General features: G+C 42.0%; 1 protein-coding gene across 4 annotated transcripts in view; it reads right to left on the bottom strand.

Moving 5' to 3' along the window:
* Taok1 (TAO kinase 1) overlaps window positions 1–18,454 on the bottom strand; it is an 88,807-nt gene extending 70,353 nt beyond the window's left edge. For 2 of the 4 annotated variants that reach the window (XM_027426652.2, XM_027426648.2), the window contains exons 1-2: window positions 18,282–18,454; window positions 5,784–5,868 (exon numbers count right to left, since the gene is read on the bottom strand). The gene's annotated coding sequence lies outside the window, so the exon portion shown is untranslated. Of the gene's footprint in view, window positions 1–5,783; window positions 5,885–18,281 lie in introns of those variants that run through there. The other 2 variants (XM_027426647.2, XM_027426649.1) reach the window with 2 other exon arrangements.
* Between the last annotated feature and the right edge of the window lie 5,893 nt (window positions 18,455–24,347).

Raw genomic sequence — 24,347 nt, forward strand, 5'->3', positions numbered from 1 at the left:
CAAGACCAGGTTGGAGAGACCCACAGAAACAGCTGACCTGAACAAGGGGGAGTTCATGGACCCCAGATTGATAGCTGGGAAACAAGCATTGGACTGCTCCAGACCCCCTGTCAGTTTGGAAGTCTGGACAATCTATGGGGGCCTCTGGTAGTGGCCCCATCAGTGTTTATCCCTAATACACAAATGAACTTTGGGAGCCCACTCCACATAGAAGGATATTCTATGCCTAGATTCTCTCTGCCTAGACACACAGGGGAGGTCTAGGCCCTGCTCCAAATGACACAGACTTTAAAGATCCCTCGTGGAAGTCCTCACCCTCCCTGGGGAACAGAAAGGGGATGGGACAAGGAGCCGTGGGGGGGGCAGGGGAGGAGGGGAGGGAGAGGGACCTGGGATTAACATGTAAAACAAGCTTGTTTCTAATTTAATTTAAAAAAGAAAGCGCTGTAAAAATATACAACCCTATATTATATCAATATAAATATTACTACTATTAAAGAGTTATATTAATGCAAACTCTTCTATTAGGGTCTTGTTATATAGCTCAGGCTAACCTTGAACTCTCTGAGATCCTCCTGCCTGGGCCTCTTACCTCAGCTTCCCCAGTACTAGAATTACAGGTATTTGCCACCACACCCAGCTAAAGAGAATTAAGCTTAAATACTCAGATGACTGACAGTGTGATAAACAAAGATTTTCATTATAGATAAACTACCACTAGGAGAATACTTAGAAAATCATAGCACTGGTAGCTTCTGGGGAAGAGAAATCAAGAGGCTGAGACACCATACAAAGGAGACTACAGAAAGATAACTATATACTATTTGTTTTTAAAAAGATCATGTTGGGGGAGGTGCTAAGAGATGTCTCAGAAGTTAAGAGCATTTGCTGCTCTTTCAAAGGACCCAAGTTCAGGTCTCAGCAACTATATCAGATGCCTCACAACTGCCTGTAACTTAAGCTCTAGGGGATCCAACTTGCTCATCAGGCTTTGTCAGGCACCAAAAGCACATGGTGCGCACTTAGGCTAACGCAGGTATATACAAATTCAATAAATGTGTGTGTTTGTTTTTAATCTGACAAGAAGTCAAGTGTGGCGGCACAAACTTTTTTTTTTAATGTATACAACATTCTGCTTCCATGTATATCTGCACACATCTTAGTAGATGGTGACTAAGGGCACCAGGTCTCATCACGGATGGTTGTGAGCCACCATGTGGTTTCGGGGAACTGAACTCAGGACATCTGGAAGAGCAGTCAGTGCTCTTAACCTCTGAGCCATCTCTCCAGCCCAGTGGCACAAACTTTTAATGCCAGTGCTCATGCAGCAGGTCAGGCAGATCTCTGACGTTTGAGAACAGCCTGGTCTACACAGTTAGTTCCAGGCCAGCCAGATCTATACAGTGAGAACCTGTCTCAAAAAACTAATCAAAACCCACACTCCTTGTTTAACTATGGGCACATACCTTTAAACAACAAAAGATTACTAGGTAAATGGTTGCCAATAAGTGTGAAGGGATTTTTTAAGTCAAATTAGGTATCCTAGGCATTATTTTTATTTATTTAAGATTAATCTAGAGGGCTAGGGAGATGGCTCAGCAGTTAAGAGCACTGGCTACTCTTCCAGAGGTCCTGAATTCAATTCCCAGCAACCACTTTGTGGCTAACAACCATCTATAATAGGATCTGATGCCCTCTCCTGGAGTGCAGGCATACATACAGAGCATTCACACATAAAATATAAATAAATGAAATTTAAGATCAAACTAGATACCTAAACTCTACTCTAATACATTATATCTAGATATCTATAACCTAAACTAATAAATCTGAAAAAAATCTCACTGGAATTTTTTGTCAAAATGGCAATTACCAACAACTATCCTAGATTCAGCAAAATATATTAAAAAACAAAAAACAAAAAAAAATTTTTAAAGCCAAAGAACCGCTAGATTTTAATTAATAGAAATCAAATTAATGGACACTAAAGACAGACTGTATCTAGAGGTTGGAGAGATGGCTCAGCAATTTAAAGTACTTCCTGCTCTTCCACCCACAGGACCTGAGTTCAGTTGCCAGTACCCAGGTGTGGTGACTCACACAACAACTGTAACTCCAGTTCCAGAGGATACAGCACCTCTTCTGGCCTGTGGGTACCTGAACAAAGTGATATAAATTTACACAAACTCACACACATATACATAAATACATGAAAAACTTGAAAAAGAGGTGGTCACTAAATTCAATGTATAGCTCCTGATAGCAAGGGGTGGGGGAAAGCCAACTTTAAAATACCATGGGACACAGGTATTTCACACACATTCACCCTGGCCTGCCATCTGAGGACTCTGCAGAGCCTTGTACCTCACACAGGTAGCCTTACCTAGCCCACCACCCACCAGCCAGGCCACCTGAGAATTCCTAACTACAAACCTAGCTTCCCCAAATCTCCTTCCTGTCCCCAACCTTTGGTTCACCAGAGCTTTCTAAACATCAGTGCATCTCTTAAACCTCATCAGAGAAGTTTCTTTTTGCAGTAGATGGTGACTAATAAAGACTTACAACTGGTCAATGTACAGAGAAGAGACTAGAATGCTCAACTCTAAATGGGACATCAATATAACACCCTCTTCTCCAAAGACTTAGGAATTGGGGGGGGGGGCAGAAAGATATAAGAGGCAGGTATTAACACCTATAGTGAATCAGGATTTGCTAGACATTATAGTCCCACTGCACAAATGAACTCACAGTAGCTGAATGAACTACCTCCACAAAAGCTTGAAGAATCAAACCAGCCAAAATCCCAATATAGAGTTAGGAGGGGTATATGAAGATCATCCCTATCTGAAGAGCTACTGGCAAAAGATGGCTACTAAAAAGAGTCAGTTTTCTTCAGCAATGCTAGCTCTCATAAGCTACCCAATGCTCCAGGAAATGTTTCTTACATCCATGTGCACACAGACAGAAATAAATGGACTCAGTGGACATTAAATAAAAAAAAGAACGAGTACACACATGAAGCTGGGAAAGAAAAGTGGTAAGATATGTGAGAAATTGGAGGGAAAGAAATGGGGAAAGATCTGATGAACACATCATAGGCATGCATGATCAAATTAAACATAGATTTATAAAATATATGATTATGGGCCAGGGAAATGGCTCAGAGGATCAGAGGATAAAAATGCTTGCCACACAAGCTTGACAAACTGAGTTTGATCCTCAAAGCACAAATAAAGATGGATGAAGAGAAACAATTCCACATAGCTGTCTTCCGGCCTTCACACATTCAGTGTGGCATATGCAACACCACCACCACTATGCCACTGCTGTCAACCCCACCCTACCGCTGACACACACATACACAAAGCTTTTAGATCTGCCCTCTTTTCACTGGTCTTTTCACAAATATACTGTTGGTTTTGTAGTTCTCCAAATGAGAACTGCCTTAACATAGTGACAAATTTTATAACTGAGAATCAAATGTTTACATTAATCTGATGATCAAACCTCAAAGGCCATGCTAGCTAGACACCTTGGCATCAATCACACTTGCCATCAATCAAACCTGATGAGAAAGAGAAGAGGAGGGGGAGATTAGATACCCATACGTATTACTTATTATTATTAATATTAAAGATATTACTTTATTAGAGGAAAAATAAAGACAAATTGACAAAAATCACAAATAGACAAATAAAACAGAATGAAAGATTAGTGATTATCAGGGAAAGAGAACAGAGACAATATGGGCGCATTTGTATCATGATGTTGAATCTGCTGTTAGAAAATGCTTTTGGAAAAAATGGATGGATGGATGGATGGATGGATGGATGGGTGGATGGGTGGGTGGGTGGATGGGAGAAAGGAACAGAGGGACAGAGGGAGAGGGGGAGGGAGAAAAAGGGGAAGATAAGAAAATGCTTTGGGGGTCTGGAGAGATGGCTCAGTGGTTAACAGCACTAGCTGTTCTTCCAGGGTTCAATTCCCAACACACACATGGCAGCTCACAACTATCTGTAACTCTAGTTCCAGAGGATTCAACATCCTCACAACAGACATACACGAGGCAAAGAACCAATGCACATAAAATAAAACTAAGTCATTAAAAAAGAAAAAGCTTTGAATTAAAAAAATTGCTTTGGCTGCAAAACACTCTGAATGAACTAAATGTAAATATTTAACCTGGGAACTGGGAACATAGCTCAACAGTAGTGAACACTACCTAACAAGTACAAAGCCCTAGATTACAATCAAGTCAATTTAAAAGTGCACACATACACACACATACACACTTGAAGACAAAGCCTAAATCATGTTAAGCATACAAATGTTTACACATACATATGCTATATATAAGCATATTTGTCTCAAAAAAACAAAAGTACAACTTCATATTCACTAGGATGGCTATAAAAACAACTTCTAAGGTATATACTCAAAAGGCCTGAAAATAGGTATACTCAAGTATATTTAACAGGCATGTACACAACAGCATCATTTACAATTGACAAGAGATTAAAAAACAAACAATAACAACAACAACAAAAGCCTAAACCAGGCATGGTGGCGAACACCTTCAATCCCAGCACAGACACAGAGGTAGGCAGATCTCTGTGAGCTCAGAGGCCATCCTAGTCTAAATATCAATTTCCAGGATAGCCAAGACTACACAGAATGACCCTGTCTCAATACTAACAAAACACAGGCTAAATGTCAATTAACAGATAAATGGGATAACATATATAAATACACTATTATTTGGCTATAAAAAAGGACGCTCTCTTACTCTCTCCCTCTGTTACTGTTCTGCTCTTACCCTCTTAGTCTCTTCTCATCTCATCCCCCTCCGCTACTTTAATAAACTCTATGATTAATGTAATCTCTACAGTTCCTGTTCCATCTCCATCTAGCGCCTGCTTTATCTTAAACAAAAGAACAACATTGATGCCGTGAAAACCTGGGAGGCTCTCCCGTCTGACAGCTGCCAGAGACACGGGGATCCCACTCACCTACCAGTTCCCTGTGACCCAGTAAGACACCCTTTCTCCTGATCCGTACATTTCCCACGGATGAGGTCCAGCACCGCACTCGCTGAACTGAGAGGTGTGTTTTGGCTTTAAGACTCCGGCAGTTACTGTTTATCGGTCTTTTTTTCCGGACCGCTGAGTCCTTTTTCAGTTTCAGGCTGCTGAGGCCCTGTCGGGCTTTCCGCCCTTGGCCGAGTTCTGAGATCTTACTGAGCCATCTTCAGCCTCACCCATGGGAAATACATTTTATGGGACCTTTCCAGTTACTGCCAGCAGACAGGTAAATGAATGAGGTAAGCTTCTACCTCTCTGCCGCCCTTCTACCATATTTCTTCTCCATGCAGATGCCAGCAGCTCACAGTAAGCTGGCCTAGGTCTGCTCGGGACACTCTTGAGAGTTTTTTATTTCTCATTTTTTCCCCACAAATGAGGTTTTTGGGTTTCATGCATTTGTTTCTCAGACCCACGAGGGGTCTCTCAGATTTTGGACCCTACCACTGTCCACGGATTGGTGCATCTGTTTCTCAGACCTATGGTGGTCTTTTTTGGATGTGTAGACTGGTAGAAGGGACAAAAGGGAACCTACTAGGATGTTAGAAACTTCCATATATGAATTTTAATGTAATTTTCCATGATTAAATAAAGAAAAAAATTCTATAACTTTAATCTGAGTGTTGGATTAATTTATAAATCTTCATTTATATAAATGACTATTGTATTCTACATCAACAAGTAGAAAAGAGCACAAATACTTACAGGACAATTCAGTAACTTTGTAAGTTTGAGTAAGCAGAAAAGTGATATCTCAGTGGTAGAGCACCCATCTACATTGCTTGAGGAGCTGCAAGAAAAGAGGACTGTAGTAGGACACAATGAGAGCAATGCATAAAAGGGTCAGAACTAAAGAAAACAAAATCCTTTAATTTTTTTTGTACTGTATTATTTTATGTGTCTGGATGTTTTGCTGGCCTTTATGTTTGTACACCACGTGTGTGCCTGATACTGCATGTGGGTGCAAGAAATGGAACTCTGGTCCTTTCGAAAAACAGTCAGTGGCCAACTCTCAATCCCCAACAAAAGCCTTCTGAGTAATATAGCATCAAGATAATATTAACACAATGTGCCAGGTACTGTTCTCAGGTCTATATAATGAATCTAATCCTCTTAGACCAACACTTAAAAGTATTATATAATTTAAACAGGTGATAAAACTGAGTCCCAAAGAGATTAAATGATTTCAAGTACACATAGCAGTAAGAATATCATCCATGGCAATAAATTTTCTTCACCATGCCATAGCATATACTTACAAATCATGTTTTAAAAAAACAGAAAATAATTAAAAGTGACTGCCAAAGAGTACACATTGACACAGGGATAGAGTGCATCCCACACCAACAGCCTTTATCCTAATCCTGTTCAGTTTCAGCACCTTCCTCACCAATCAGTCAACATTCCCACCTAACTATAAATCTTTCTCAGCAATGATACCATCTACAGCATCATCCTTAAATCTCCCACTCCTGAAAGGAGACTTCACACAAATGAAAAGTAGTTATCTGAAGGATGTTGCAATTTCTAACATATAAAACATACTTAAGAAGCACCACAGGGCTGGGTGGTGGTGGTGCATGCCTTTAGTCCCAGCACTCGGGAGGCAGAAACAGGTAGCTCTCGGATTTCGAGGCCAGCCTGGTCTACAAGAGCTAGTTCCAGGACAGGTAGGTTCCAAAGCTATACAGAGAAACCCTGTCTTGGGGGTAGAGGGGAGGAAGCCTTTTATGAAACTTTGATGAAATCTCCTAAAGTCACACCTCACTTAGCCAATGAGCTTGGCCAAATAGAGAGAGTTCAAGAGGCCATGTCCCAGTCAGGCAGCAGTGGCGCACGCCTTTAACCCCAGTACTGGAGAGGCAGAGGCAGGTGGATCTCTTGTGAGTTCAAGGATAGCGTGGTCTACAAAGGCAGTTCCGGGTCAAGCTCCAAAGCTACACAGAGAAACTTTCTCAAAAAACCAAAAAAGAGGCAATGTCCCCTTCTCATTGTCATGAAGATTACAGAAACATGTATGTATGATAGACCCTCCATAAACCTGAGACACTAAAAAGCAAGAACAATCAGACTCCACCCCATCTCCATCTATCAACACATAGCATGTTACAAAGAAGTCTTTTTTTCCTGTTAAAGGCCATTGGAGAGCCAGTGAGATGGCACAGTTTCAGCAAAGTATTTATGAGACAAGCCTGATGACCTGAAGTTGATCACCAGAATCCACAGCTGAAACAGAAAACTATCAAAAGCTGTCCTTGAACCTTCACTGTTATCTGTGATACACATGCACTCTTACACACATATCACTCATACACATACTCTAAAAATCTTTAAAATCACTCAAATGTTTAAATTATTACACTATATCCTAGCCTCTTTCTCTTGCAAAATAGTCATTTTCCTTTTTTTGTTGTTTTTGTTTTTCAAGACAGGGTTTCTCTGTATTGCTTTGGAGCCTATCCTGGAACTTGCTCTGTAGACCAGGCTGGTCTCGAACTCACAGAGATCCGCTGCCTCTGCCTCCTGACCGCTGGGATTAAAGGCATGTGCCACCAACACCCGGTGCAACCATCATTTTCCAATCTCTAGTAAACTCTGAATTGTAAATTTTTCTACCTTAACCTCAAATACATCATGTTAAACCTACTTCTTAGATTTCTGCAATCGCCTCCCCTTTTTTTCTTTTGGTTTTTCTAGACAGGGCTTCTGTGTGTAACAGTCCTGACTGTCCTGGAGCTCTTTGTGTAGACCGGGATGGCCTCAAACTCAGAAATCCTCCATCCTTTGCCACTGAGTGCTCGGATTAAAGGCATACACCACCACAACTGAGTCTGCAACAGCCTTCTAACTTCCCTACATATAATTTCTACTCATCAATTTATCACCATATCTCACTCTTTTAAAAACACAAATCAGATTTTTATCACATTCCTATTTTTATCATTTAGAAACAGAACAAAATAAATATAACTTCAAGGAATAACAAAGGCTATAATGCACACATCAAGTCTTCCTCTGGTCACCATCTGAGAACACACATACCACACACATATACGTACAACACCACAAAATACATCATACATACAAATACAAACAAACAAACAAACAAACAAAGATGACTATAAACACAATCTTTAAAAAAGAAAGAACTGGAGCAGAAAGAACTAGCAGCAGAAGCTGGGAATGGTAGTGTGGACCTGTAATCACAGCATTTGAAAGTCTTAAGAAAAGCTTCAGGTCAGCTAGGCTACACAGAGAAATCCTGTTAGGAGGAAGAGAGAGGAATCTCATTCCCTGAGTCATTCTAACCGGATGCTCCTTAACTCTTCTTGACCTATTCTACAACAAACAATTCTTTGTACATTCTACTTGCCACCTCAACATCCACTATACCAACATGTTTCTCAGTGGTGATTTTGCTCCCCAGAAAAGATTTGGCAACATTTGAAGATAAATTTCACTGCCACAACTAGAAGACAAGGACTTGGCACTGATAACATAAGCAGAATTCAGAGATACCATAAAATATGCTACAATGCACAGCACAGGTCCCTGCAGCAACCAGCACTTTCCCAAATGTTGATGCTATGGTTGAGAAGGCTTGCATTGAATGCATTTATTTCTATATCTGTACACTACTGGACTACTCAAATTAAGAGGGTATTAGATATTACTTCTGTGTCCTCCTACAGAATTTAGTAAACAGCACATTTAAAAAATAAATTTAGAATATCTAAATAATTCTAAACAAAAAGTATAAACCCAACTTCAAATGAAAAGTATAGAATGCAAGTCAGCTACTAAGGAATTTGAGGCAAGAGAACCCAAAGCTCAAGGCCAGACTAGGCAACTTGAGACTGCTTCAACTCAAAGTTTGGGATTTTTTTTTGTTTTTTTGTTTTGGTTTGGTTTGGTTTGGTTTTTCGAGACAGGGTTTCTCTGTGTAGCTTTGGAGCCTATCCTGGCACTCGCTCTGGAGACCAGGCTGGCCTCGAACTCACAGAGATCCGCCTGCCTCTGCCTCCCGAGTGGGATTAAAGGCGTGCACCACCAACACCAGGCCAACTCAAAGTTTTTTTAAAATGCTAGGAGGGGCTAGAGAGGTGGCTCAGCAGCTCTTGCAGAGGAACCAAGTTGGGTTCCCAACAGCTACACTGGGGCTTATAACCACCTCTAACACCAGTGCGTGGGGATTTAACCCTTTCCTTCTGACCTCTGAAAGCTCCTGTAGTACACATATAGCTCAAATATATATATATATATAATATATATATATATAATATATTTTTTTTTTTTGGTTTTTCGAGACAGGTTTCTCTGTGGCTTCGGAGGCTATCCTAGAACTATCTCTTATAGACCAGGCTGGTCTTGAACTCACATATATCCACCTACCTCTACCTCCCAAGTGCTGGGATTAAAGGCGTGTGCCACCACCTCCAGGCTAAATATTTTTTCCTTGAGACAAGGTTTGTCTATGTAGCCCTGGATACTCTAAAACTCTATGTAGACCATGCTGGCTTGGCTTAGCATGTGGCCAAACTCACATGCTAAGATTAAGAGCATGCAACACCACACCCCATTAAAAAATAATAAAAACAGTAAAGTGCTATGATAACTGCTCAGTGATAATGGTATTTGCAAAAAATAAAATTAAAGCACTCGGGAGGCAGAGGCAGGCAGATCTTTGTGAGTTCGAGGCCAGCCTGGTCTTCAAAGAGAGTTCCAGGACAGTCTCCAAACCTACAAAGAAACCCTGTCTGGAAAAACCAAAAATAAATAAATAAAATTTAACAAAAAAATGCAGTACATTAGTTTTTCTCCCTCCAGTAAAGGAATGTAACTCAAAAAGGAAAAAAAAAGGCCGCAAACTTTCAGTAAAGATTCTATAAATAAGCTAGAATCCTAGCCCCATAACTCACTCTTAAATATTAGACTACTTGTCTAATATTTCATTCATAAACATATAATCAATTAATATGTGACAGTCAACAATTTACTGAGTGTTTACTATGTATCAGAAGTGTATAGTAAGTAAATAAAGATCATTCTATTTAAATCTAGCAACTCAGTACTATCTTCATGGAAGAAGATTTAAAAAGTTAAGGAAGTGAGCAGGTGAGACAGCTCATTAGGTAAAGATGCTTCCTGCCAATTTTGATGATCTGAGTTAATCCTCAGGACATAGGTGAAGGGAGGGGGAGAGCAGACTCTCAAGCTGTCCTCCTATGCTCCCCACAAATGTGATTTTAAAAAAGTATAAGCTGAAGAAGTTATTAGGCTTATAAATGCTTTCATTAAAATATAATAATTGGGCCGGGGAGATAGCTCAGTGGGTAAAAGCTCTTGCTGCCAAGCTTAACACCACAAGTTCAAACTCCAGAACCCACATGGCAGAATGAGAGAACCAACTCCAGCAAACAAACCATCCTCTTACCTCTATGATGCCACTCTCATCCAAATAAGAAACAGAACATGCCAGGGGGTAGTGGCACACGCCTTTAATTCCAGCATTAGGCAGAGGCAGGTGAATCTCTGTGAGTTCAAGGTCAGCCTAGTCTACAAAGTAAGTTCCAAGACACCAGGACTGTACATATTAATAAATAAACATAATTTTCAAGCTCAAATTTAAAATATGCCAATTTTACTATGTTTGCTTCTGTTCCATTCTATTTCCTGATAATTATTTCTCAGAAACTGAACTTTGCATGCCTTCTAAATATAATTCACCTGCTTAAAATTAGTTAATCAAAAAATTTAACAGGAACTAGAGGGATGACTCAGCAGTCAAGAGCACTTGCTACTCTTGAAAATGACCTAGGTTCAGTACCCAGCACTCACTGGTAGCTCACAACCCATAACTCCAGTTCCAAGGATTTAATGCCCTATTCTGGCTTCTGTGGGAACCAGGTACACATACAGTACACACACATACTTAAAATAAGTGCTGACAAAGCACTCATACATCTAAATCTAAAAAGTAGCAAGATAAAAGATTTTTTTAAAAAACTTATCAAAAGAAAAAAATGGCCCTTCTTTGCTTAGATAAGTCAGGAAACTGTTAAATGCAGTTATATTTAAATAATAACTTTCCTGGATATGATGGTGAACACCTGTAATCCCAGCACCTGGGAAGTCCATTCTGGATAGTATAGCAAAAAAGCAAGAGCTGGAGAAGTCTGATGTCCTTCAGGCAGTAGAGTGTTTTGCCTAGAATACACATAGTCCTGGAATCAATCCCCAGCACCACAAAAAGATGTAGTGAAAGATGCCTATCATCCCAGCACTAGGTCATCCTCAGCTACACAGCCAAGTTCATGGCCAGCCTGGCTACATAAAACCTGACTTGATAAATAATACCCAGCACATAACTGATGCTTATTTTGAGATGGAGTTTCCTTATGTTACCCAGAATGGCCTGGAACTACCAGGCTTAAGAGATCCTGCTACCAAGTTCTCTTAAATAGTAAATTGGCATTTTTAACAGAATGGCATGTCTACTAAGCATAGTACTTAGTAATATATACTCTTAACTTATTTAGAGGCAAAGTTTTATTTTAAAAAACTTTTCCACCTTTTATGGGTCACTTAACTTTGTCACTATTTAAACTATAATTTAGGAACAAAAATCTGCTTCTAGCACAAATGGAAGAGACTGATACAGATACAAGGAATTGTTACCAAATTGATGACAAACATCACAAATGAAAATAAGTATTTCTAGCAGCTAGGATTCTTGGTTTTTAGAAGGAATGAGACAGAATTAACAAAATTAAACACCAAATTTTATCACTAAAAATTCAGTATTATAACCTACCAATGGACTAAAATGAAACACTAAGTTTTTATCTTCTCATTTACATTTTATAACAGGAAATCTTGAGTATGTTTTTTCAAATTCCAGCCATGAACAAGTTCAGAAACTGAAAAGGTGAATAGATGAACAGATGAACAAATATTCGGACACTCTAATGGGACAGTCCCAATTTTATGTAAGACTTGACTACATAAACCTGACTTTTTAAAGAAAGAGATTCATTCATGTATGACTCTGAACTGAATGGCAGCCCTTAACCAAAAAGCTTCTACTTTCTAAATGGTTGTTAGAAAAAGTGAAGTTTATTGTTAATACAGACTACTAATAACCAAAGGGATATGAGTGAGAAACAAACCAATTCTAATACCAACCAAACACAGAAGAGTATTTCTAGATGACATGAAGAAAATAATCTTATTGGGAGCACGGGAAGAGGGGGGAGGGAGCTAGGAGAATGAGAAGGAGAGAGGAAGAGGGATGCCGAGGACATGAGGGAGCAGAAAATACGAGTCAGGGGAAGAATACACGATAACAAGAATGGAGATATCATAATAGAGGGAGACCCTTTTGGTTTACAGAGAAATCAGGCACTAGGGAAATATCTGGAGATCTACAAAGATGACACCAGCTAACTATCTCAGCAACGGAGGAGAGGCTACCTCAAATGCCTTCCCCTGATTATGAGATTGATGACAGACTTATATGCCCTCATCCACCAGTTGGTGGAAGTAAAAGCAGACACCCATAACTAATCACCGAACTGAACTGGAACCCAGATGCATATAGATGGAACACCAGCATGGGACTGATCCAGACACAAGGAACATGGGTTTCAGTGAGGAAACCTCGGAAATCTATAGGACCTCCTGTAAAAGCCCAGTATTTATCCCTAGCATAGGTGTGGACTTTGGGAGCCCAGTCCATATAGAGGAATACTACCTGAGCCAAGACACACGGGGGTGGGCCTAGGCCCTACCCCAAAGGAAACGTAAGACTCTGATGACACCCTATGGAAGGCCTCACCATCCAGGGAGAGCAGAGAAGATATGTGACAGATAAGGTTTTGGGGGGGGGCGGATAGGGGAGGATGGGTGAGAGAAGGGAAATGGGATTGTCATGTAAAACAATCCTGTTCCTAATTCAAATAAAAAAAGTTAGAAAAAAAAAAAAAGAAAGAGAATAATCTTAACTCTAGTTCCAATGCCAACAGCTGACCCCTATATAACTTAGGGTTTTTACTAAGTATTCATGTCTACTAAAAACCACCAAATTTTGTTTCTTTTTAGTTTGTAATCCTGACTGGCCTGGAACTTTGAGTTCAAGGGCCACATAGTAAATCTGAGTCCACTCTAGGCTATTATGCAATATAGACTCAAAAATATTAATTAAAATAAAATAGTGCTGGAGAGATAATAGTTCAGCGGTTAACACTTGCTGTTATTCTTGAAGAGGACCAAGGATCAGTTCTCAACACTTACATGGCAGCTTATGTTCCAGGGGATATAATGCCCTTCTACTGGACTCTTTAGGGACCAGACACTCACATAGTACATTTACATTCATATACAGTTAGGCAAAACAGTCGTACACATTTAAAAAAGAGAGAGAAAGATAAAGGGAGAGGAGAGGGAGAAAGAGAACTGTGAATGAGTACTTAAGTGAACAAAGGGGGCAGACAGACACCTTTAATCCCAACACTCAAGAGACAGAGGCAGTCTCCATATACAGGTATTTTTTAAGGCAGGGTCTTATGTAGCCCAGGTTGGCCTCATACTTAATCTGTAGTCAAAAATAATCTTTAATTTTTTTTGTCTTCCTGCCTGCACCTCCATGTTGGGATTACATGCCACTGGCAGAATTACAAACATGTTGTACTATACTCAGTTTATACAATGTTGAAAACTGAACCCAGGACCTTAAGCTTATCACTGACTTACATTCCTAACCCTAAGATATACTTATTTTGTATTAAGAACGAAATAATTGCTATATCCAAAATTCTCTAAAAGTATGTATTATAGAAAATACAGTAATTATTTCCTATTTAGTGTACCCATATATTTGGTTCTGTATATTAAAGTATCTCTTAAAACCTTTCCGACAATGGGCGTGTAACTCGGTGATAAGATTACTTGCCTAGCATCCTTAAGGACCAGGGTTTGGTTCTCAGCACAGCAAAATAGTTAATTTTCATCAAAGTTTAAATTTAAGACATCATTCTTTAAAATAAAAGCAATGTGTTTTGTTTTGTTTTACTTCTCCTAAACAGGGTTTCACTGTGAAACAATCCTGACTGTCCTGGAACTCACTCTGTAGACCAGACTAGCCTTGAACTCACAGAGACCCACCTCCCTCTGCCTCCTAAGTGCTGGGATTAAAAGCAGGCACCATCGCCGGGCTAAGAATCAATGTTTTGATACTATTAAGATTTTCTTGAAGCCAGGCAGTGGTGGTGCATGCCTTCAATCCCAGCACTCAGGAGACAGAGGCAGACGTATCTCTTGAGTTCAAGGCCAGCCTGGTCTACATAGTGAGCTCCAGGACAGCCAGAGCTATACAGATAAAACTCTGGGGGAGAGGAAGTATTCTTGGTGCAGGGAAGATGATTCAGTGAGTAAGAGCAGTTAGTGAACAAGCCTGAGTTCAAATTTCCAGAACCCATATAAAAAAACCTAGCTGTGGCCATGTGCACCTGTAATCTCAGAACTGTGGGAGGCAGACAGGAGATCAATGAGGCTTGTTGGCCATCAGCAGACCTCTGGATTCACCAAGATACACTGGTTTTAAAAGAATAAGGCAGACAGTGATAAAGCAGAACATTCAACATCCTCCTCTAGCACACCCACTTTTTTTAAAAGACACTCTTAAACCAGTCTTGGTGGCCAGGCAGTGATGGCGCATGCCTTTAGTTCCAGCACTCGGGAAGCAGAGGCAGGTGGATCTCTGTGAGTTCGAGACCAGCTGGTCTACCAGGACAGCCTCCAAAGCCACAGAGAAACCCTGTATCAAAAACCAAAAAAAAAAAAAAAAAAAAAAACAGTCTTGGTGGAGCATACCTGTAATCACAATTCTCAAGAAGCAAAGGCTGAATTGCAGCAAGTCCAGGATACCCTGGTCTACCTACTACGTTACAGGCCAGCTAGGATTCACAATGACATGCTTAAAAAAAAGTACTTCATTAAAAGCCTCAAAACCAGTTGATTCTTAGAAATTCCTCCACTTATAAAACATGAGAATAACCAAATTAACAAATCAGATATCAGAATGCCAAAAATTAAGTCATTACAAGGGAATCTAGAGAAAGAGCCAGTTGTGAAAGAACAGGAAGTGATGTACACTCCATTTTGTGGATGAACTATTTAGAAACATAAGCACCACACTAATCTGGAATCAACTCAGAATAAGAGCTCTCAGTATTCTCGGACAGTGGGGTGGCATCAGAGGTCATGAAACAACCCTCAGTCAGTTCTTTCCTTAATAATGAATTTATTTAACTCATCACCAGCATATTTTTGTCGATTTTAGGGAAGAGCTCCCACCAGCTATCAAGAGGATGCCTTAGTTCTGATAGGAAATAGTAAAGTAAGCAATTAAACCTACACCCCGTGTAAATCCTTAAGTTTTCTGGCCACTACTGACAGATTTCTCTTGCATCTTTCCAAGACAAAAACAGTCACTCTTTACTATGCAGTATGCTTGGATTTATACTTGCTAGTATGATATGAATCCATTATCAACAATAAACCATAAAACAGAAAATCAGGCATCACAGTATAATTTTTCCTGTATGAGAAGAAAACTAAGTTCTGCAAACAGGACAGCATGCGCTTTGTGTCATAAAGGTTCAAAATGAAGCTAAGCACAGTAGCACAGCATTTAGAAAGCTAAAGCAGGACTGCATAGTAAGAACCTCCCCCTCAACAAAAACAATGAATTCCAAGCACATTGGCACAGGTTAAGCAGTTCAGGGCTAGCTAGGCTCAGCTACACATGTGAAGATAATCTGTATTACACAAAACCTTGTTCCCTAACCCCCCCCCCCAAAAAAAGTCAAATGATCATCGGTGCCACTCACATTAAATGAGATGAATACTAACAGAGGATAAATAAGGCAGAAGTTTTCATTTTTTTAAGAAAAGCATAATGCATCATTCTCAAAATCCAGAAATAAAAGAATTTAGCCCGGCGGTGGTGGTGGTGCACACCTTTGATCCCAGCACCTGGGAGGCAGAGGCAAGCAGATCTCTGTTGAGTTCAAGGCCAGCTCCAGGGCAAACTCTAAAACAAGCTACACAGAGAAACCCTGTCTCAAAGACATAAATAAATAAATAAATAAATAAATAAATAAATAAATAAATAAATAAATGAAAGTTAAAGAAAGAATTTAGGACAGGCATGGTGACCCACACCTTTAATCCCACCACACAGCAGGCTGAGACAGGCAGATCCTTGTGAATTTGAGGCCAATCTGTCCTAATAGCAAACTGCAGATCAGCCAGGGAATTCACTACTGTATAGTGTAGTAAGACCCTTTTTTTTATGTTTGCTTATTTTTTGGTTTCAAAAAGACCCGACCCCCCCCAACCCCCCGTTTAAAAAAGAAGTTTAAACTGGATGATGGCTCATACTTATAATTCGAGAACTTGGGAGGTGGGAGACAGAGGTATCAGCAGTTTAAAGTCTTCCTCAGCTACACAGTTACACCAGCCTAGGCTACATGAGGCAGAACTGAAATCAATGCCTAGCACTACTGCTTCATCTTTAAATCCTTGTATTCATAATTTAAAAGTAACTCATTAAGGAAAGCTCAGACATCAAATGTGATTTGTTAATAAAATATCAACACAATTCATTATCGTATTTCTTTATTATGGAACATTTTTAAATAACTAGTAAATCTAAACAGTTAAAGAAAAAGTAGAGTCAGGTGTGGAGGCTCACACCTGTAATCCCAGCACAAGAGAGGGTGAGGCAGGAGGACTGCTGAGTTCAAGGCAGCCTGAATACGGAGACCCTGTCTATAAAGTGGGAGGCGAGAGTGGTTTGTATATCAAGACTCTTTTAAGGAAGAAAGAAAAAGTAAAAAAAAAATGTACATCAAGCCTTCTTCAGGACTTGAAAGCTAATTTTTTTTTGTTTCAGAAGGCATTTGCCAGAATGCTAAAACTGTTATTCTTAGCTTCTACTCTACTAAAGACAAAATCAACATGTATTGTTGGCAAACCAGACAAGATGGTTTCTTTTAAAACAAGTATGACATGAAGCAAAAGTGGAAAAAAAAAAATGAGTACAGGATACAGATCACAGCATAACTGGGAGCATTACCTTGAATTTCCTTAAGAAGCAACAAATGCTACAGAAAAGTTTATAACAATCATTTTCAGAAATTTCTGTATCAATGACATACAAAACAGTATTAACCTTACAAAGTCACAGCCCAGGGACAATGTCTGATCATCTGACAGTTTGAATGTAATAATTTCTAATAATTCTAAAAGAACTACAAAAGCTAAAGAGGAAAAAGGGGGAAGAGAGAAGAATGGGAGGGATATAAAACTATTTTATTAAATCCTAACGAAAACTAACCCAACCCACCCCCGTGCCAAAAGTCACTCCAGGAATCTTCCTCTGTCTCAAAACAGAGCAAGAGAAACATCAAAACTGTTCTAACAGGAGGCCATATCCCAACAGTAACAAGAGCGGACACACTTCCCATGGACAGATCTCAGGGGAAGAATCTAAACAGTACTTTAATCGATTTAAACCATAGGAAAAAAACCACTCCAAGGGAAGCGCCATTACTTGCAGCTCCTTCTCTACCCCCCCCCCTTCAGTATATACATGGGTTTGTGTATGAAGAATCTGACTTGGACTTCTGCAGCACTGCAGTAGACTAGAGGACAGAGAGGGGGCAGGGTAAGGGGATAGAAATGCTTCCATCAACCCCTACAGAAGAAAGGTATAGATTTCCTGGGGGGGGGGGAGTCATCCAGTTGGCTACCCAGAGTATTCTCCCTGCCTAAGAATACAGATGCTACAAAGGAGGAGGAGGAGCAGGATGAGGAGACCAGAAAGGGACCTCGCGCCTTTAAATCGGGGTGCACGTCAACTCAAATCTCCCTACTAGGGCCACACCTTCCTAGAAACATCCCCTTCCACCACCTCTTCCGGTGACCCTCAGGAAAAAGGAATGCAATTGCTCTGGCCCCTAGAAACAGGAGGGCGCCCAGCTCACCAATTCCTTCACCCCACCCACAGAATCGCAGACCCTCCTTGTCTCCCTCCCCCACTCTACCCCCAGATCTCTTCCTCCACCCAGAGAGGCCTGAGTGGGCCGAGTTTCCCCGCCCCCTCCATGTCTTCCTTTCCCAAAGCAGAGGTGCCCTTACCCCTTCGCCGGCAGGTCTGGGGCGGAGTAGGCTGGCGCAGACCCCTAGAGCGCTCCGGTGGCCGCGGTGCTGGAGAGTGACGAGAGGGGCCGGCGACAGACCGCCGCCCCCCCCCAGCCGCCCAGCCCAAGCTCTGCGACAGGGGCCGGGGGGGGGGGGACGAGGGGACGACCGGGTCGAGGAGGCGCCCTTAACGCTCGGGCTCAGTTAAGATGGCGCGGGAAGTGCCGGGAGTCGCCGCCGCCGCCGCCTCGGGGGAGCCGGCCCGGGCCTCGGCCGCCTCCGGTCCTCACAGCCGAGGCCCTGTCGGTCCCCCGCCGCGGCCCCTCGGCGGGCGGGCCCACGCGCACCCCTCCGCCGCCACCAGCACCCCTGGAAAGGGGGCGCTCACAAAGGGAAGAGAGGCCGCGGGCCGGCGGGCGGCGGGGCGGGGTCCCCAGGGGCCGAGAGGCCTGGGAGTTTCACGACTGCTCCGCACTCTCGGCCCGCGAAGGGCGCCAGGCGAGCGGGACCCCTCCTCTCTCCTCAAGCGGGCGGCGGCACCGACTCACTCTCTTCACCACCCTCCCTCTCGCCTTCCAAGCCCTGAAGCCACAGAGCTCGGCCGCTGCCCAGGTTCCCCCCCCTTCCCCGACACCACTCCCCTCCTCCCGACAGACATCTCAGTCTCAGATCTCGCGAGGCTTCTTGCCTGACAGGCCCGACCCTGCGCGAGACACGCCTGCGTGCGCGCGGGCGGGAGGGCGGGCGGGCGGGCGGGCGCGCGTCCCCGGGAGCGCGCGAATACTTAGGCTGGGCGGCGTTACCCTGGCTGCCTGGAGCGCAAGGCTTGGTCCAGTTCCACCCTCTGATGGGTATTGCATGCTGTTCAGCCCGGAAATCCAAGGGAGATGAGCTTGTCTGCACCCTTCTTCCCTCTCCCCACCTCCAGAACGTCAGCCTCCCACTAATCCTGCCAAAGTGAAAGTTTGCTCCAAAGTGTAGAACATTTCATTCCTACACACCTTAGTTGGACTCCTCGTGGGATCCAGAGATAAACTTGGCAGCATAATCACTGTGTAGCTGCATTTGTGCGAGTCTAATAGATGAATTTGGAACGGCAGCTAGACTTGCCTATAAACCATCCTGTATATTTGTGATGGAAGGAAAGAAACTTCAAAAGGCTTTGTGGATTTAGAATAAGAAAACTTTTTTCACCATAAAAACAGCAAATTCAAGCTGGGCGGTGGTGGCACACACCTTTAATCCCAGCAATCAGGAGACTGACACAGGTGGATCTCTGTGAGTTCGAGGCCAGCCTGGTCTACAGAGCGAGTGCCAGGATAGGCTCCAAAGCTACACAAAGAAACCCTGTCTCGAAAAACAAAACAAAACAATAAAGGCAGCAAACTAAAGGATCCTATGCAGGACAGAGGTAAATCTTATGGTGAACTTAGAAGCAATTTTTTAAGTACATCCAGTAGCTGGGCAGTGGTGCACACATTTGATCCCAGCACTTGGGAGGCAGAAGCAGGGAGATTTTCGTGAGTTCGAGGCCAGCCTGGTCTACAAATCGAGTTCCAGGACAACCAGAGCTGTTACACAGAAACACACACACACACACACACACACACACACACACACATCTCTCCAGTCACCGCTTATTGTTATTCAGGAGCCAACAAGTGAACGGTTTGTGATGGTGTACACCTGTTGTGATGGTGTAATCAAACCACACCAACAGGCTGAGGCAAGAAATTGCAAGTCTGAGTTGGAGGCTAGATTGGGCTACATATTAACAGCGTGTGTGTGTGTGTGTGCGCGTGTGCGTGTGCGTGTGCGTGTGCGTGTGCGTGTGTGTGTACATGCTTGCCCGTACACGTATGTATGTATATATAGAGAGGGGGTGGTTCAGCAGTTGAGAGCAAGTACTGCTAGTTCTTGCAGTGGACAGGAGTTCAGATCCCAGCGTAAATGTGCAAGAGTCCCCTGGATTCCACACTGTTTTTGGTTTTTTTGATGCAGGGTCTGCATAAGTAAGCAGGCTAACCTTGAACTCACTACATACCCCACCCAGCAAGTTGACTTCAAAGTTGTGACCATCCCCCTGCCGCAAGCTTCAATGTACTAAAATTGCAGGGGTGCACTTCCATGGCTGGTGTTTTTATATTGTATGTCTGCCACTACTCCAATCTCACACTTAACCTCCCTCAGCTGTTACAAGCAGTTCCATACCTCCCCATTTCCCTAGCATAGAGAGAAGAGGTGTTTCCTTTTGCCGAGAGCTGAGAATTAGGCTCAGATTCTCAAAACAAAACAAAAACATTTCCACCATTTTGACCTATTACTATAAACTATTAATATGTGTTCCCAGGGTGTAGATCAAATCCCTGTGCCTTCTCTAGTTCTTCAATGTCCTGCAACATTCAACTGAAATGTCACTTTGAGAGGATTTTTCATATCTCATTTAGGTTTCCTTTGAATCTATAAATTGGGGCAAGGAAACTGTTAAGGGAAAACAATTAAAACCAATGATGTTTTGATCTTGACAGCAAAATTATTCTCAAAGTGACAAAACTCTACCAACATTAGTACTTCCATTACAAATAAACCACAGCACTGAGAGTTTGCACCATATGTTTCAAACCGCATAGCTGGTAGATAAGGGCAGAGTTAGAATCTGAACCTTAGCATGAATGAATCCAAAGCACACTGTCTTTCTATCATCTTGAATTCTTGTCAAATATTACCAAGGATATGCATGATTTAAACATTTCTGGTATGTGTAAGAGATGCCCAAGTATGTATCATGTCTGCTTAGTTGTTGTCATACATGTATCTATCTGTCAATAAGATAGCTTGTTAGTGTGTCATCAGGTGCACTGAAAAACAGGACTATCTATCCAATGGAACTCTTCAGTATTGTAACACAGTAAAGAATTGAGTCATGGTGACCTCAATTTAACAAATACTTATTGGTATGTGATGTGGTGGCTTGTGTCTATTAATCCTAGCACCTGAGAGGCTGATACAGGAGGATCACCTTGACTTCAAGGCCAGCCTAGGCTAGAGAATGAACTCAATCTAAAAACAAACAAACTGGCAAACAACAAACAAGGGCCAGCATCATATTTCAACAGGTGAAGGCACCTGCCACAAGCCTGGGAACCTTAGGTAGATCCCTGGGTAGGACCCTTATGGTGGAAGGAGAGAACTTCTGAGCTCCACATGCATGCAGGACACATTTGCCCTTCCCCTTCCACACAGTAAGTGAATGTAGGAAATACAGACAAAGACGAAAATACCACACGACGGAATGAAAAGAAAAAAAAAAAAAAACCTGGTGAATTCCTATTGCACGTCAACATTCTTTTTAAGTTTTTGGAGACAGGGTTTCTTGGAACTCATTATGTAGCCAAGAATGACCTTGAACTCCTAAACTCCTGATCCTCTTGCCTCTACTTCCTCTAGACTCTGATTACATAAGTATGACACCACACACCTGGCTTAAATAAATAAAACACAGATCTAATGCTTAAAGTTACTCTCTGCTAAGTAGTGTTCACATTTTTGTTTCTGTGGTCTTCCCAACCTCCCTGAAGAGATGAGACAGGGATGGTTCCCAATACGCAAGACACATGGAGAAGCTAAGTAACTTTGGATAACATCACATAGCCAGTGAATAGAGATAGAACACAGACTCTTGACTATTTTGTTCTTGTTTTTGTTTTGAGACAGGATGTTACCATATAACCTTGGCTGGCCTGGAACTCGCAAAGATCACCCTGCACTGCTCGGTCTCCCAAGTGGTAGAACTAAAGAATAAAGAAAGAAATCTTTATCCCCTCACAAAAGAAGAAAAAATAATAAAGAAAGGTAAGAGAGAAGGATACACTCTAGTAAGAAGGATGTGTCTTAGAGTTATCCATTTACAAACGAAAGTGAGGGGCTCCATGGAACATCAAATAAATAAATAAATACATTACTAGAAGCCCATTCAAAGTATTCTATAACCATGGATTTTTTTTCTTTATTAAGCCTTCCTCCCTCCATCTGTGTTTATCCCCCTTTCTCTTATATAATTAGAGCCACTGACTCCCATTTTTTCCCGAGCAGCCATAGTCTTTTGCTTTAAATGCCAAGAGCAGCCTATAACAGCAGATTGCAATGTGGCTATCATTCCTCACTCAAATGGGTCTCTAGAACCACGCCTGAGAAAAGCAATTTCACAGGCTAGAAAATAAAACTGATGCATGTAGAGTTACTTTTTAGTTGCTGGGGGTGTGGTCTTTTGTGAGTTTCAGGCCAAGTGGTTTTGTGTGTTGTTGTTCTCACTTGGAGCTGGGTTGTAAGTGACCATGTGTTGGGAATCAAACCCAGGTCCTCCTCTGGAGAGTTTTGCATTGTCGGTTTTTTGTTTTTAGTTTGGTTTGTTGGTGTTTTTGTTGGCTCTGTTTGAGGCCACAGGGTATTCATTGCTATGGAGAGTTTAGTGGCTCACTCCTGGATCACTGGAGCTGGAGTTACAGTTAGTGACCAGTACTGGCAACTGGCCTCCCAAGAGAGACCAGTGCTCCTCCAAAGCCACAGAGAAACTTTTACATCCATTTATTTTTATTATACAAAAGTATAGGTTTGATTCTAGTGCTGTAAGAAGAAGCCGGATGGAGGTTGATCCTTTAAACCCAGTAGAGCACTAGTGAGAGGAGTGCAGCACTCATTTTTATAAATAACTTGGAAGTGGAAGTGACCACACAATCCTTCTATTTACAAGACCTGTCAGGAATAAATGAATGTCTGTTGGTTTGGGGGTTTGTTTATCTTTAGTTAGTTGTTCTGCCTAAAAGAGCCCAAAAGAAACTCAGCCCACAGGGTTTTTTGTGAATAGCTTGGCTGCAGCTATCACTCTGAGACCTTTGTAGTCACACTCCAGTCCTCTGTCCACAACCTAGGGTTGGGATTAAAATGGGGAATCCCTGCCTCTAGTCTGTGGGGGGAGGTGAGCCTGAGTAGGCTCTCAGAAGTTCAGTGCCCATAGACTCCAAGCAAACTGAAGAACCATTTGCACTAGAGTTTTTGGCAATAGTAAGTTGTGAGTTCATGTAATTGGGAATAATTTTTAAACTCTTTCTTAGCTCTTTGCCTTAAATGGAGCTTGTTTTACATGTCCTCTATATTGCCTGAGAATTTAAGTTCCCAGGACCCACATGGTCCTTGCCTCCATCTCTATACAAGACCATAGCATGGTCTGCAGGCACACATCCCATGGGAATATCAAAAAATCTTCAAGTGGGCAGGGGCTGAGAAATGGATGTCTAAGTCCAAGAATGAATACAATCCCAGAATACTTAAAAGTGGGTGTTGAGGCTGAAGATGGTTCAACAGACAAGAGCACCAGAAGGCTCATTCCCAGTACCCACATGATTGGCCACCCATAACAGAGGGAGATCTGGAACATTCCACAGGCTTGTTTAGGCAAAACTCATACATGAAATAAAAATAAATTATCTGCTGTGCAGTGGGTTATTTAATAGCACTTGTTCAGTCCTGTTCCCCTGCCAATTGATTCCAGGATAGACAGGGTTACCTGAGAAACCCTGTCAAAGTTGGAAAGGCTGGGATGACATTGCCTGTAATCCTAGCACTGGGAAGGGATTTAAACTTACCACTATTGCAGTTACAGAAAGGCACCTTGACCTCTACATGCATGAGTTTATTTATTTGAAGAACATAAACTTAAAAACATAAAAAGCCGGGCGGGGTGGCGGCCTTTATCCCAGCACTTGGAGGCAGGGCAGTAGTTCAGCCTGGTCTACAAGAGCTAGTTCCAGGACAGCCTCCAAAGCCACAGAGAAACCCTCAAAAAACCAAATAAACCATAATAAATACAAATAAAATAGAAACAAGACCCAAATAGAGAGAGAGAGAGACCGGGGGATGGAGAGCAGCTGGCTCTTGGTTAAGGGTACCCTCCTCTGGTCATAGTGTTCATGGATTAAAAACTATGTTAGACAACCGATATAACGAGTTCTGAGCAATCTCACTCCTTAAAGGAGGGCGGCCCTAGTGCTGAAGGCTTCCCTTTGT

Source organism: Cricetulus griseus, chromosome 7, assembly GCF_003668045.3.
Source record: "Cricetulus griseus strain 17A/GY chromosome 7, alternate assembly CriGri-PICRH-1.0, whole genome shotgun sequence".
In the NCBI taxonomy this organism is placed as follows: domain Eukaryota; kingdom Metazoa; phylum Chordata; class Mammalia; order Rodentia; family Cricetidae; genus Cricetulus; species Cricetulus griseus.